At 46.4% G+C, this 15,488-nt stretch overlaps 1 non-coding gene across 1 annotated transcript; it reads right to left on the bottom strand.

Annotated features, from left to right (window-relative positions):
- Positions 1 to 5,842: 5,842 nt before the first annotated feature.
- TRNAM-CAU (transfer RNA methionine (anticodon CAU)) lies at positions 5,843 to 5,914 on the bottom strand. The gene has a single exon. It is a non-coding gene; the product is annotated as a tRNA-Met (tRNA).
- Positions 5,915 to 15,488: the final 9,574 nt, after the last annotated feature.

Below are 15,488 nucleotides of genomic sequence, written 5' to 3' on the forward strand. Positions count from 1 at the left end.
CAGCCCCAGCTTGCCTCCCAAGCTAACTGCTCCACTTAAGGGCCTCTAAAACCGGCCTGTGCTGGTATTTTAGCTTGTTTCTAGGTTTGGTTTAATGACAGTGTCCCTTCTGTACTTGGAGGATTCAGATGCAGGACTTAACAGTGAGCTGAATCACAGTGATATACAGGGCCTCTGCCTTCACCCTCTTGAAACTGGGAAGCCTTTTGCAGAGATTTAAACTCATTTATTCCCCTTGCCTTTCTTGCCTTGGGCATAGGGGACAGCACTGTTAACCATGCCTCAGCTGATGGGTGGTGTTGCACCATGTCAAGGCTTAAATAAACTTTGCTGAAAATCAGATTAAAAACAGTGTGAGGATCCTTATTACCCAAATAAAAGAGAAGCAAAAGTTCATCTGCTCCTCTTCCTCAACAACCATCCTTCATTACCCTCTTCTATTCACCTGTCCTGTGAGAATGTACCAGCCCCTAGAGCCTTCCTTATCCCTGATCTGTCCCCAACTCCTGATTGATACCCCCATCCTCATAACCAGCTCCTGACCTGCCTCCTCTTCACCTTGTTCCTTATTCCTTCTCTTCTCCAACCTACCCTGAATCCACCTCTTCCTGTCATCAGTTTTTTCCTGGCTGATCCCTCCAAATATCCTTCACAAAGTCCTCCAAGTTGGCATTTTTGCTGTGTGCCAATCACATTTTTGTCTAAATTTGAGACTCCACCTCCCTTGTCTCTCCTGGCATACTTTCCTACTTGCTAGCAGCATACATTGTTGACCCTCTGTGTTGGCCTTCCTTCTCCTGGCTTTCCTCATAGAAGTCCTAGCTTTGCCAAGGTCATCAAATACGCAGTTCCGTGCTCAAAGCAGAGAAAGCATCCAAACAGACCTTGAAAGCAAGAAAAGGATATTTCCAGGAAAAATGTAGCCATTCGATGGCTCAAATTTGTTATAGTGATTCCAAGATCTCTTAGTTTCAACTAAGCAACGAATGGCTCTTTCAATGGCCATTTAATGGGAGATTGGTTGGAGGAGTGAAATTCAAAACCCAGTCCAAATTCACAGAACTTCAGGAAGTGGAGATTTGTTATTGTAGTTTGGATCTGCCTCATAGAAGCTCATTCCTAAACTCTGGCACTCAGACTCCAGCCCAAATTTCCCTCATTTCTCTGCAGTTTCTGGAGTCAGTGTTGAGTCAGGTCATCGTTATCCCTGGAGACACGGTGCAACGAGCTGGGTTTGTTCTTCAGCTCTGTCTCTGAGTTCAGTGCTTGGGAGAGAAAAGTATTAAAGCTTTTAATTTTCTTCTTTGTTACCAGCACTGTCTTTGTGTCAGAAGTCCTTAATATCTAAGTTTCCCTGTCCATTTTTCACATCCCCTTTTCCTGTGCCAGACCTTGAATATTACTTCACCCATGTATCATGCAGACTGTATCATCCGTGTACTTTGTGGAGTTTATAGTGGACCCAGGGCCAGCATGTCTATCGAACCAATGGTAAATGACACTTGGGTGCTTTGGAAGACATGTACCATATCTTTCATCCCCCAGAACCACGGGCCCAAATGTGGTCCAAGAACTGCTGAATCTGGACTCCAGATACTTATTTTCTTTGCTGTATGTCTTAATTTCCACAGAGATAGTTGGTATTTCATAGAATAAGCTCAAGTCAGTTTGACCACAGCGTTGTCTGTCCCTGGGATGGTCAGAATGGCTGTTCCACTGCTATAAAGCTTGGCCATGTGGTGTTCAAAACCATGGTCACAGCCCAGAGTCCCTGTGAGCTGGGGAGAGGAGGTAAAAGTGAGGGTGTGATGGTCCCTCCAAGGCATCTGCTTACAGAAGTGGATGGAATTGTTCATTCAAAACATTCTTTTTGTCAAAAATGCCTTAAAAAAGATAAAAATAGAAAAAAGAAATCAGTGGGAAACGTCCAATTTCAACAACAATTTTAAGGTTTTCATTGAGAAAGAAAAAGCTTGAAAAATGTGCAGTTTTTTGGCAAAAGTTTAGCAAAACCCCAAAAGAAAACCAAAATGCAGAAACCCCAAATTGTTTTGGTTTGTGGCCAAAAAATTTCCAGTTTTTGGTTGCCAGAAACCAAACATTTTTCAGTTTTTGCTTTTTTGAATGAAAACCCCTCAACTTGTGCAAAGGTTAAGATAAGCTTTTGTTTTCACTGATTGCCTTCCACTGGAACAGAAACGGTTTCTGCCTTTACCTTTTCCTTCCGTGAATGGATGAATGTGTGACCATGGGACTGTGATGGCTCATTTGCAATCTCCCTTTGCATGTCAACCTGAGCTGCAGCCCTTTCTCTTCCTGGCTTAGCAACTCCAGCCCTGGCTGCCTGCCTGTTGCTGGCTGCTCATGGGCAGGTTTGAGCATCCTCTGCAAAATAATTTGGACCTTCAGCTTCCAGAGATGTCATCAGTGCCTAAGGATGGCAAACACATTAAGGGAGTAGCTGGGCATCACACAGGATTTGGCCATCAATAAAACTGCCTTCATCTTAGAGGAAAAGTCTGGATTATGCAGCACATCTTGGCTTCTTAATTATGATTTTCCATCCTTGCTTCCCACCCACTGTGCCTGGGATTACACCTGTCTTAATGTGCATGTTCTGCATTGCTGTGTTCCAGCTTGGATACACTCCCTTAAAAACAATTACTTCATGTGGCGGGTCTAGTTAACACCCCTCAGCAGCTCTGGAGCTGCCTCTGACCCTGCACATGCTAAGTGTTAGCAGTTGTGCTCTAGTTGCTGTAATTCTCATTACCCCAGTGTAGACAAGACCTGTTTGCACCTTGAAAGCTTTAAAATCTTGCTGGGGGATCAGCCATGAAGGGGTGATGATGGTGGTGGTAGGGTTTTTCCTGACCAACGATGCTGAGTGCCAGTATCTGCCCATTACCTCACTGTGAGATGGGTACCCATGGAAGCTCAGCCAACTTTTTGCCCTTTACTACCCCACTGAAGTCATCGCCAGATATAAAGCCAGGCCCTTGTGGATTTTCTTCTCAGTTTCAGATGTGAAGGTGACCAGCTGATGATTGAGTGTTGCAGAGATCTTTGGAGAACTGTGTGAGTTCGGCTCGGAGATGAAGGGCTAAATTCAGACCATTTGTGCTCTTGGCATGATGCTCGTCCTCATTTGCTTTAGAAGTCTGACTGGTTAACATGACCTGGCCGCTGGCTAATGCGGATTAATTCTGACTCTTCTGGCTTCAAGGATGCAGATCGTGGAGGGGTTTTCATCACAAGGGGTATTAAAGAAGCTAGCAAAGTATCTTAACCCGAAGCACGTCTCCCATTGCTTTCAATCAGGAAGGAGGACAGATGAGATTAACCTCAAAAACCCTTCGGCTTCCTTGCGGAGACTGCAAACCACAGTGCCAAGTGAGAGAGGAATGCAGGAAGAGGATCATTTTTATGTGGACATGTAAGGAACTGGACTTAGACCACCAAGCCCATTTCCACATTGGCCACCAAACAGTCATCAGAGGGTGCTGACTTTTGACCACTACTGTTTTTGTTAACAGGGAAAATAAAACCATATGTTGCCTAAGTAGATGCACAAAACTTTTCTCCAAATCCCTACAGACAAACTGTCAGCAGCAAAAGTATTTACTTTGGTAATGCAGCTGGGCTTAATCCCAGCCCCATTGTGTTTGTGCATGCCTTTTCACCACTGAGCTCAATAACACGCTGTTTGTGAAGAGGGTGAATGAATGCATGCAGTATGATTTCGGTTATTAGGCCTATCGGTTACAGCCTGAGACAAAAGGCTGGAGTCAACAATGGTAGCACTACATAGGCTCTGCTCATGCTTCCAGTTAGGCTAAATGGGAATCTTAGTCATCAGTCACGTCAACTAGCCATCAGCTTGAGGTAGGCCAGCGGGACTTGGCCCCGTGACGCGGATCCTCAGCTGGCTTAAATCAGTGTAAATCCAGTGCAGTCCAAGGAGCCACAGCTGAGGATTTTGGCGCCTACTGTCTATTTTTGAGTTTAGTGGTTGCTGAATACTTAATTCTCTGGGCTGCAGGCTCCCGCAGCTGCGATGGATGTGCTCACAGGCTGCTGCTTCCTGGCTGGGGAGCAGCAAACACTGGTGGGGCCCTTGGCTGGGACCTCGGCAGGTACCAGCCTTCATCTTCATGAGGGTTAGGTGCTCCTCCTCTCCCTCCTGCTATACCAGGGGAAGTGGTGTCTCTGAGTTGAACAAGATGGTTGAGACATCAGGAGGACTGAGAGCAAGAGCAGTAGCTGGGTGGAAAGGCTGGCGTATAGGGGCTGGGTGCTCATATGAAGTAGATTTACAACTTGGGGTGTTTCAGGCAGTGAATTGTTGATGGTGATGGTAACGTGGAACATACCTCAGTTCTGATCTCAGACTAAGCACTCTGTCATGTGTTCTCCACGGAGGACATGTCCAGAAATGAGCTGCTTCCTTGTGTGGTAAACTGAGATGCAAGAAATACGCTGCATGTGTTTCTGCGGGGGTTTGGTTTGTTCATGCATTTAAAATGGTGACATCAATGAGTTTTTGAAGCTCCCTGTGGCTTGGGTGCAGTTGATAAGGGTCTGAATGCAGTACCATAAGAATACCCTTTTCTTGGCGTCTTAGAGACATCAGTTCTGACATTCCCCTCCTTTGGCAGGAGACAGAAGAAAAGGGGCTGAACTCCCCCACGGGTGATGGTGGGGCTGGGGGAGAAAAGAAGTTATTTGGAAGGTGAGGAAAGAACTGGAAGATTTGGGTTGAATGGAGGTTTTCCATGAAGGGCATTGAGCTAAGCAGGTATTAAGGTGTTGGGAGCTATGAGTAACTTGAGGAAATGGGGCATGGAACAGTAAGATAGGTGACCTTCTGATGGTCAGTATTTGTGTGAGACACCTGAGGTGGGAAAGCTCATGAAAGAACAGATTTGGTGCCTGGTTTGCTTCTCCTCAAGTGTCTGCTTCACACGCTCAGCATTCATGTTCCCTAAATATGGAGTTACTCTACATTGAATACAGTCCAGAGCAGAAAGACAAAGGCAGGCATCCCGGTTGGTGTCACTGAATACCTGCAGCAGCAGGTCCATGCCTGGTGCTGGCACCGCTTTGGTAGCAGGGTGTGCAGGGTACAGGTCCTGTTGCACCCAGAGGCAGAGTGCTGCCAGCGTGCCCTGGTCCCCACTGTGTGAGGCTGGTGACAGGGTACGGTGCACACCCCCATTGCAAACACAACAGAGGGTTGCTTTACAAAGTGGAAGGCTGCAACTGCTGCAGTTGTGGTTTGGGAAGCAGGGAAAGGCTGCCTGTACTCACCATCGCCAGAAGAGCCGGGATATTCCAGCATGGCTAAAATGGACAGTCCTTTCCCACACAGCTGCAGCTGGAGGTGTGAAAGCTGTTTGTTCCCATGAAAAGCTGGTTTGATGCCCCCTCCTTGTGCTGAAAGTACTGCATGGAGATGAATTTCTAGCAAACAGAGTTGTTCTTTGGCTTTGAGGAACCCTTACCATGGTTTGGCTCGGAGCAAATTAACCCATTCCTGAACACTGGAAGTAAGAGGGGAAAGATAAATTCAGCCCCCAAGAGGCCAAATTTCTCACTGTAAAGCACAGAATCGTAGAATAGTTAGGGTTGGAAAGGACCTTAAGATTACCCAGTTCCAACCCCCTGCCATGGGCAGGGACACCTCACACTAGACCATGTTGCCCAAAGCTCTGTCCAACCTGGCCTTGAGCTCTGCCAGGGATGGAGCATTCACCACTTCTCTGGGCAGCCTGTGCCAGTGCCTCACCACCCTTGCAGTAAAGAACTTCTTTATATCCAGCTTGAACTTCCCAAAAGGAATTAGCAGAGGATGGTTTCGATCCATCGACCTCTGGGTTATGGGCCCAGCACGCTTCCGCTGCGCCACTCTGCTCTGCACAGCAAATGTAAAGAGCTTCTTTTCTCACAGTAAAGGCTCATAGGAGAAGGTCTGGTTCTGCTGATGCTTCCATAAGAGTGCAACTTGGTTTTCTTATTTTCTATGATAAATGGATTGTTGGCAGACGTATACAACACAAATGGTTTAGCTCAGCAAAATAACCCCATGACAAATGGGTGATTTAAAATAGCCTTTGTAGAGCTGCATAAAAAACACCTCATAAAATTCGGGGATAGTCCCTAAAATGTCCCTGAAAAACATGGGACACTTGTTTTAGGGTTGTTTGACATCATTTACCTCACAATGTCAAAAAGTATTACTGTGCCACCAACTACTTCCATAGCATCAAAGCCTTTGGGATAAGAAGTAATTGTATATTCATAGACTCATGGAATGGTTTGGGTTGGAAGGGACCTTAAAGCTGATCCAGTTCCGACCCCTGCCACGGGCAGGGACACCTTCCACTAGAGCAGCTTGCTCCAAGCCCCTGTGTCCAACCTGGCCTTGAACACTGCCAGGGATGGGGCAGCCACAGCTTCTCTGGGCACCCTGTGCCAGCGCCTCAGCACCCTCACAGGGAAGAGCTTCTGCCTAAGAGCTCAGCTCAGTCTCCCCTCGGGCAGGTTCAAGCCATTCCCCTTGGCCTGTCCCTACAGGCCCTTGTCCCAAGCCCCTCTCCAGATTTCCTGCAGCCCCTTTAAGCACAGGAGCTGCTCTAAGGTCTCCCCTTAAGGATCCTTCTCTTCTCCAGGCTGAACCAGCCCAGCTCTCTCAGCCTGTGTCCATAGGAGAGGTGCTAGGGCAGTTTGAGGCAGTGGCAGAGCAAGACAAGAAGCAGAGGGTGATGCAGAGAAATTAAACCAGAGAGAAAGCTCAGCACCTTTGATGTGCTCTGGCAGCACGCATCTGCAGCATCATAAAGCTATGACTCTATCAGAGTATTGACATCAGTAATGCAATTTGATTAAAACACTGGGTATGCTGGGGGTTGCGTGAGAGAGAAACCTGTCCTGTCCTGAAGATGCTGTACATGAGTTGATAGACACAGTGAGGCGAGGGCAGGGCTGGGAGGCTGCAGAAAGAGCATGGAAGTTGATGACAATGAGGCAACCGTTAAAAGTCACCCATGGAAAACTGCTAATATTTTCTCTGGTTTCCTGGGGAGTGGCAAAATGACCTTTTTTTTTGTGGCAGAATTTCAGTTTTCAGCAGAGAAAATGATACTTTTGGTACTTTTTCCCATAACAATTTTTTCCTCTTGTAATTTTTTATTTAGGCTGGAAACTGCTCTTTGCCACTGAATCTTAAGGATTTTGTTTTAAATTTCCTATGAGGAAGGAGACTGGGAATTACCTAAATAATTCTTTCTATATAGAAATCCCAAACCTCTCAACATTGACCTCTCAACAGTCCTCTTCGAATACCTCCTCAAGCAAAGATGCTTTAAGGGGAACCCAATGCTCCTTAGCCCCAATATCCTTTTGTTGCTTGACAGCTTGTTGTCCCACTGCTGTGCCAAAACAATTGCTTGTGGGTTGTGCCACAAATGGGGTCCATGCACTTTATAAAGTCTCAATGAATTTATTTCCCCTGTTGGTCCCATGCATTTTCTCTCACTGATGTGGTTTACAGATGGTTGCATGGGGCAGAAGGAGGAGGAGGACATGCAGGGACCTCTTTAGTTGGCTTTGCTTGTGGAAAATGTCACGTGGAAGATGTTAAGGGAGCGTTTTCTGGCCAGCATCACATACTATTGAAGTCATCATCTCTTTGGGATCAGTCCTTGGTGCAACAAGGTCTTCTCTGCTGACCTCAGTGCCGCATCTTCATATGCCAATTACCTCTGGGTAATTAAGGTCTGAGAACCCACTACAGGGTAGGTATTGTGCAGCCAGCAGTACTGCTTGGGAAAGGACATGAACACAAGTGCTCTCTGAATGGTCATGGGTTAGCTAATGCCATTCTAAATGCTTCCCATGCCTTCGCCTGGCCCTGGTGCCCAGAGCAGACTGCAGGAGAGAGGGTTGAACCACAGGATAATTACAAGTGAGTTAAAATGTTCATGGACTCCTCAAGGCAGCGAGGATGCTATTTAAAGGAATGTATTATTCCCTGCTGTATCTTCTGGCCTGCACAGGGAGCTTTCATTAGAGCAGCTGGCAAAGACAGAGCGTGAGAGATAGTGCCTTGGAGAGCTCATGTGGCTTTTCCACACCATCTCGGCTTGAAAGAGCCTTTGACTGTGCATCTTGCAAAATGTTTTCTCTGAGCTCTCAAAATATGCATCGCTCAAACCAAAGGAGTCTGGAATGTGCTACGTTGGTGCACCGTTACCATTGGAGCTGCAGCTGTGCAGGAAGGGGTCCCAGAAAGTGCTCCCCAAAGCTATGTGAAGACACTGGTCCTCTAGAGATTCTGAGGTCCTGAGAGAGTACCTTCATCTCTGTCATGATGGGAACAATCCTCAGACCCTGATGGGGCTCTCCCAAGGGGGGACCAAGTCTGTCAATCTTGCTGGGTTTGAAAGCAAGCAAGGAACTATTCGATACACATCTCTTAAGGAAGAGCAGGTCCCTTGGCTTCCTTCTCTTCCTCACATACATTGGGCGGGATGGAAGGGTGCACGCCAAGGACAGAAGCAGATGTGTCACTGCACATGGTTGCAACCTCCATGGGGACCATCTAAGCTTGGAGCCCTGGGAGGTGACAGAGCTTCTGGCCTTGCCCCAGAAAGCATGGTTTGTGTATTGGAGGCCAGCTCGCCCTGCTGTATCTAACCAGTGAGGATGAGGAGCAGGAGACAGACCATTACACAGCCTTGCAAACATGTGAGGCACCACCACGATTTAGGAGGCAACTGGCAGGAGCCCATCTTGTGTATCTCATGCCCAGCCCTGAGGACTTGAAGGCTGTTGGAGAGAGATGGGAAACAACTGCACCCACATTTTCCTAAGGAAAACATGCCACAAAGCAAACTCTAGGCAGGCTGCTATTTGTAAAACTCATGAGAATGTCTATGGAGCCTGTTGAGAACTGCTTGAGGGAATTTTGTTCCAGAAGAGATTTTTGTGCCCATATTATCAGAAAACATCCAAGTGTGGCCTTGAGCATTCAACTGTATCATAGAATCCCAGAATGGTTTGGGTTGGAAGAGACCTTAAAGCTGATCCACTTCCAACCCCTGCCACAGGCAGGGACCCCTTCCACTAGAGCAGCTTGCTCCAAGCCCCTGTGTCCAACCTGGCCTTGAACACTGCCAGGGATGGGGCAGCCACAGCTTCTCTGGGCACCCTGTGCCAGCGCCTCAGCACCCTCACAGGGAAGAGCTTCTGCCTAAGAGCTCAGCTCAGTCTCCCCTCTGGCAGGTTCAAGCCATTCCCCTTGGCCTGTCCCTACAGGCCCTTGTCCCGTCCCTACAGGCCCTTGTCCCAAGCCCCTCTCCAGGCTTTCTGCAGCCCCTTTAGGCACTGGAGCTGCTCTAAGGTCTCCCCTTCAGGAGCCTTCTCTTCTCCAGGCTGACCCAGCCCAGCTCTCTCAGCCTGGCTCCAGAGCAGAGCTGCTCCAGCCCTTGGAGCATCTACATGGCCCTTCTCTGTACTCACCCCCACAGGTACACATCCCTCTTGTGTTGTTGCCCCAGAGCTGGGTTCAGCACTGCAGCGGGGGTCTCCCCAGAGCAGAGCAGAACAGAATCCCCTCCCTCAACCTGCTGCTCACGCTCCTGCTGATGCAGCCTAGCACACAGTGAAGCTGGGTCATGTCGAGCATGGCCAAAGGGTGTCCTTCAGGCATCTCCTGCTCCTGGCCAGCCTTGGTGCCTTGCTGTGCTGCTGGAGCCCTCCCGAGGGTGCCAGCCCTGTCTCCTGGGCAGCCCTCGAAGCAGGTTCCTCCCTAAGGGGAATGCAGGCATAGTGTTTCCATGAGTAAGCCTCTCTTGCAGGGGTGCATGTTTGCAGGATGAGGCCATGGAGCGAATTAGTGAGCTCCCAGCCCGAGGTACACGTGGTGTGGAGCTGGGTGAAGGCATGCTTGAGAGCTTTTAATTTCACACTTCCTGAGCAAGCACACTTTCCTCCCTAGAAGCTGAAAGACTCTTGGTTTTATTTCTATAGTATTTCTGTATTCAATTTAGCATTTCTTGTAAAGCAGAAAAGGATAAAAATGGGGGTGATAAAGAATTGGGGCAGATTTCTGTGTGTGTGGGCTCGGGTGAGTGGCATCTTTCTGGTGTGCACTATGATGAGCACTACATGGCGGGGTCCTGCCCTGTGCATTTTGGACAGGGCAGATCACTAACCATTCAAAAACACGTATTGAAACCTCTTGCTCAGGCTGAGCTGTGGTTCTTCCCTTCTAAGCAAGGTGGATAAGAGATGAGGTGTGAGGCAGGGGTGTGTTAGGGGTCTCCAGGCAAGGCCACTGAGGGTTAGTACACCCAAAGAGTAGGTCCCCATTCAGGTCCTCATCAATGTCTCATGTCATGATAGCACCCCAGCACTGGAGCTGATAGGCTCCCGCAAGGACTAATTAGTCTTCATCTTGGATGATGCTGTTGAGACCAGAGCTTTTCCAGGTCTGAGGCCACCTCTGGGATCTATGCATCATGCTTTGTGTTGCTGTGCTCCCAGATGTGCACAGAAAGGCACTTAGCAGAGTTCAAGGAGAGACAGCAAAGGTAACAGTGAATGTAGCAAAACTTGGGCTTGGGTTTGCTTCACATGAATGTATTTTTCTTCTTCATTTTCCTCTCCTCTAACTCCTTCCCTGCTCTATAGCCCTAAATACCACACTAGATCTGCAAATCCTCACCAGGTTTCCAGTCCTTAGTTGGTTCCTAATCCCTTAAACCCATTTTTCCTCATCTACTAGATAGCACATGGAAAACTTTGGGTTCACGGTCACGCTCCCTGCACGGATGCGAGTGCAGTCCAAGCAAATAAATCCTGAGTGCTAGCATTCATACATGAAGAACTTCACACTCGGAAACATGACCACACTAAATTGCTGCCAGAGTTTTAAAGGCAGCTTTTGAAAATATTGGCCCTGCATCTTGTATTTGTGGAGCAAATGGTTTGATTCATTAGGGAGCTGCCAGCTAACTGCACATAGGATTGCATCCTAGGGATGCAGGGAGGAGAGAGGGTTGAAGACAGCTCTCTGCTTGAACAGCAATAGACCTGGGGCTGATTAACTACCAAAGAAAAAGGGAATCTTTATGATTTCTGCCTTTATTATTCATTTCTCTGCAAATGCAAAGATTTGCTGTAGAAGAGCATCTTTCAAGTGTATAAAGCATATGCTCCCCAGAAACAGTCAGCAGCAATGTTTTTGGCTCCTGTAACTAATACTAGCAGAAGGTTCAATTTCCTGATCGTCAGCACCAGTTACTAAGAATGAACATTTTCCCTTCATTTTTCGCCCAATTCCCAAAGTACTATTGATAGCTGATTATTAGCATTTTATGTGAGGTCATCACAATCAAGTTTGAATTGTAGACATGCAAAAGTGCAGTCTGTAAATCTCAGTGTATAGGTAGTATATGCCTATAAACTGCGCTGATTCATAACTCCATCATGGGGAAGTTAAGAGATTCCAGAATGAAGGCTGTGTCTCCCATCTTCATTTAGCTTTCACAAGTCTATGTTTCATGAAGGTCTCATGACCATTACACAGTGTTCTTGTGCAGATTGCTCTCCATTCGCTCTCACCAGAAGCACTCACTCAGTATTTTGTGTCAGCCCCATGGCTGCACCAATATGTATGCTACTGATGAGGTGGGGATCTCAGTCCATCACAGCTTTCCCCACATCAGCCTTGGCTGCTCAGGGCCCTGCTTTCCTTTGCTGGCTCCTCAATCAGGGGCCCAGGCCTGCCTTTGAGTCTTGCCAACTTCTCACTTTCAGCCCTCTCAGGCTTCCTCACAAACAACCCCCTTGCTTTCCTCTGCACAGCAACTCCAGGAGTGATTTATGGTCTAATTTATGAGCTATATACTATTATAATGCGTGTCATGGAAAGGGATAGAGCAAAGAGATCTTCTGCTTTGTTGCAAAGAACCCTATACTTAAGCCCATGTTTTGTACTTTCTTATGCAAGTGGGATGGGGGCCAGGCCTAAGTCACCTCTTTCAGTGCACTGTGCCAAATGAGAAGGGACATGCTCATGGGGACAGGGACTTAGTATCTACCAATATCTGAAGCTATGTGATCTTTCACTGCACAAAACCCATCCATGGTGCTGGGGCACCAAACTGGCTGCTTGTGCTTAACACTATAAGATACCCCATGGACTTCAGGAAGATCATGCACATATGTGATTTGTTGTCCCCAAATCAGACTTGTTTCGATACTGGCATGATAGGACACAGATCTGATATCTTATTGGTATATTTTGGGTTAAAACTTTCAATACAGTGTCTTGGGCAGGCTTATTCTATGTGTAATTTAAGACTAGATTTTATACTCTCTTACCTTTCATAACATGTTCTGTTTCAATGAGGATTTGCTTGAATTCACCTGGTTATATCTGAGGGCAGGGTTTGTTCTTCTCTTTCTTGCTAAGTGCAGTTACACTTAAAGTGAAAAGCTGTTAGAATCCTTGAAGGAAAAGGTAAAACTAAGAACAGCAAAATTCAATTACAGAACATTTATCAGTGACAAAGTGTTGTGGAAAACATTTTGGTCTCAACAAAACACTTAGCTCCACACGAAATTAAATACTGCCTGATATCTAGGGCTTTTGATAAGCAAGAGGAAACAAATGTAATTATGACAGGCAGGGAGGAAAAATCACTGTTTTGCTTTGAAAATCAGCCTTTCTGGATTGTTTTTCCTGGCTGAGACAGTCTGACAACATTTTATGAAATATTTTGATCTACTTGAAATTGTCTCCCTTTCTTTCCATTTTTTTTTTTAACCGAAAAGATGTATTTTTGGCTGAAGTTTTTTTACTGTATCCAGAAAGGGAAATTGTTCTGTCAAGGGTATTGTAAAAAGCCCCGTGTTTCATTGCCTTTTAATGGAACCTTAATAGAAGCTGGCAGCGTAGATGACGAAGCTGGAAGGCTGCAGTGAAATTAAAACAATCAGAAGTTGTTCCGAGGTTCACGACCATAAGAAAGCCCTCAAAGCCCATAACTGTTCACTCAGCCATAGAAATGGCTGATCTCATTTCTTCCTATCACATCCCATCCTTGGGAGAAACACTCACAACTGCAAGAAGCCCACAGGGCAACTTGCTGCATTGCTATTGATTTTAGATGGAATATGTGCAGATAGTGGAGTGAGGAGGGGAAGAAGCAGCTTCACCCAAAGAAAAGTGCTTTGAAACCTGGAAAAGCTCTTGGATCTGGGAGGAGGGGATAAATCTTAATCAATGTCAGTGTTCCCAGCCGAGTTAGAAAAGCCTGACTATGCATTAAGCTGCAATGACCTCTGGCAGGCTTTTAATTTAGATGCAAACATTATAACTTTCTCTTTTAATGATGACCACGGCTTCTAAATGCTTTGAAACAGTTGCATCTGAATGGGTTTGTGCTACTTGGAGTTTACATTGCACTCACTGGAGGTTCTTCGGATTTATTCCAGAGTATTGCTGCAATCAGAGTTAGAAGAAATATCCCTCGTGGATAACACTACCTGGACTTGTACTACTCTTGCTCCCCTTGTTATTTCTCCCCCTAATACACTCACATGCTTTCTTTGTCTCCATCTTTACAGCTGTATGTTGAGATGGCTTTTGGCTCCAATCTATTGGTTTGTCTATTGCAGAGCCTTTAATAATGGTTATTTCCTGGTAGTGAATGCTCAACTTAGTCTTGGGGGACCTGTTTGTAGCATAGTTTTCTGTAATTACCCAAAATTTACACAGCAATTCCAGGCCTATTATATGGGACATAGTATGTAATTACAGGCATAACGTATTAGGTCCTAATAGCAGCAAATATATCATTGCACAAATCATTCATGTTACTGTGCTGATATTTTTATATGGAGTAAGTGAATACAATTACTAATAATTACAATACACATCCAGCTGCAGTTTGACTGGTGCCACTGGGACATGTAGCAGCCAGGGGCAGGAAACTCCTACTGAAATCTGGTTGAGTTAGTGAAATATCACATCCAAAAACCAAGGTGGAAGCCCTCTTCATACAGTTTTGTGTGTACGATGTACATGTGTATGACAATTGTATTCAACAAAGCATACAGCTAGGAAGAGGGATCCACTTTGTCTTGCTTAGATGATGGGTATCCTAGTTAGTTATATGGGGCAGAGGGTTCTCCAGGCCCCAGGGCTGGAGATGGAAGGAGTAAATCCTATAATGGAAGCAGCAAGCGGAGCTGGGCCAGCAGGTCACCAGCAATGAAAATGATGTGTCTCACCTTCCAGTTTGGAAGAGCTGGGCTCAGCCCAAGATTTGTAATACGAGTGCTTTGAGGCACTTTAAACCTTCCCTGAAAGGTGACTGTTGATCCCTACCAAATGTAGGTAGATTGTAGGGAAGAGGTGTTAGGGCTGGTATCAGTCAGGCAGCACTGGGTGTGGATTAAGGACACAGAAGGGGTGCAAGGCCAGTCCTGAACTTTACGTGCAGCTTTATGAGTGATTCGGGTTGATGCATATGAGTTTATGAGTAATCTGGGTTGATGCACGTTGGTTAATGGGTTGATTTAGGCACTGCATCCTGGCACTCTAGGATGCATTATCTCAGACTTTGGTATGAAAGGCAGGTAGGTGGAGGGTAGATGCAACAGGACTTCTTTTTCCTATAGTACTGTATCAGAAAGTTCAGTGGTGACTTCTCTTTCAACATCTACTTTATATCTGCTGCATGGTTCAGGCTCAAAGCTGTTTCCTTTGCTGACAGGTTAACCTGCTTTCTGGGCTCTGGATGCAGCAGCCCTCCAGCACTAACATGGATTTGCAACATTAAGTCCCTTTTTCCGCAGCAGCAGGATGAGGATAAGACATCGTCACCCAGGGTAATGGGAATTTTGATTACCTCAAAGTGACTATATGAGGAGAAAATCACATATGCTGGCGCATATCCTCAGGGGTACATTGCTGGGAGTTAGCAATAGGACATCGTTTGCACTTGGCCAACTTGGTTTGGGCAGAAGCCTTTGCTTTACCTGTGCCATCCTATTTCATTATGGAAAAATTCCAGTTAGAGCAGGGATGATTAACAGGAACAATGGGGACCAACACCATCCTGTCCAAGTGATTTTATCTGGCATGGAAATACTGATGGGTCAGTCTGAGAGGGAATACTTGCCCCATCCCTGTCAGTGTTCAAGGCCAGGTTGGACACAGGGGCTTCAAGCAAGCTGCTCTAGTGGAAGGTGTCCCTGCCCATGGCGGGGGATTGGAACTAGAAGAGCTTTAAGACCCTTTCCAACCCGGACCATTCTGTGATTCCGTATATGGGGGGAAGAGAGAGATGGAGGCATGGCAGGAGTTGTGTAAATGTGATTGTGTTTGTCCACAGAGGGCTACTTACAATACAGAAAGGTACTTGGAGCTCAGTGTTCAAGTGTAGAAATGGTAGGACAGCTCCTTCTTCTTT

This window comes from Neopsephotus bourkii, unplaced genomic scaffold (genome assembly GCF_033783945.1).
Source record: "Neopsephotus bourkii isolate Nb327-2 ecotype Australia unplaced genomic scaffold, CSIRO-AGI_Nbou_v1 NB_994, whole genome shotgun sequence".
Classification (NCBI taxonomy): Eukaryota; Metazoa; Chordata; class Aves; order Psittaciformes; family Psittacidae; genus Neopsephotus; species Neopsephotus bourkii.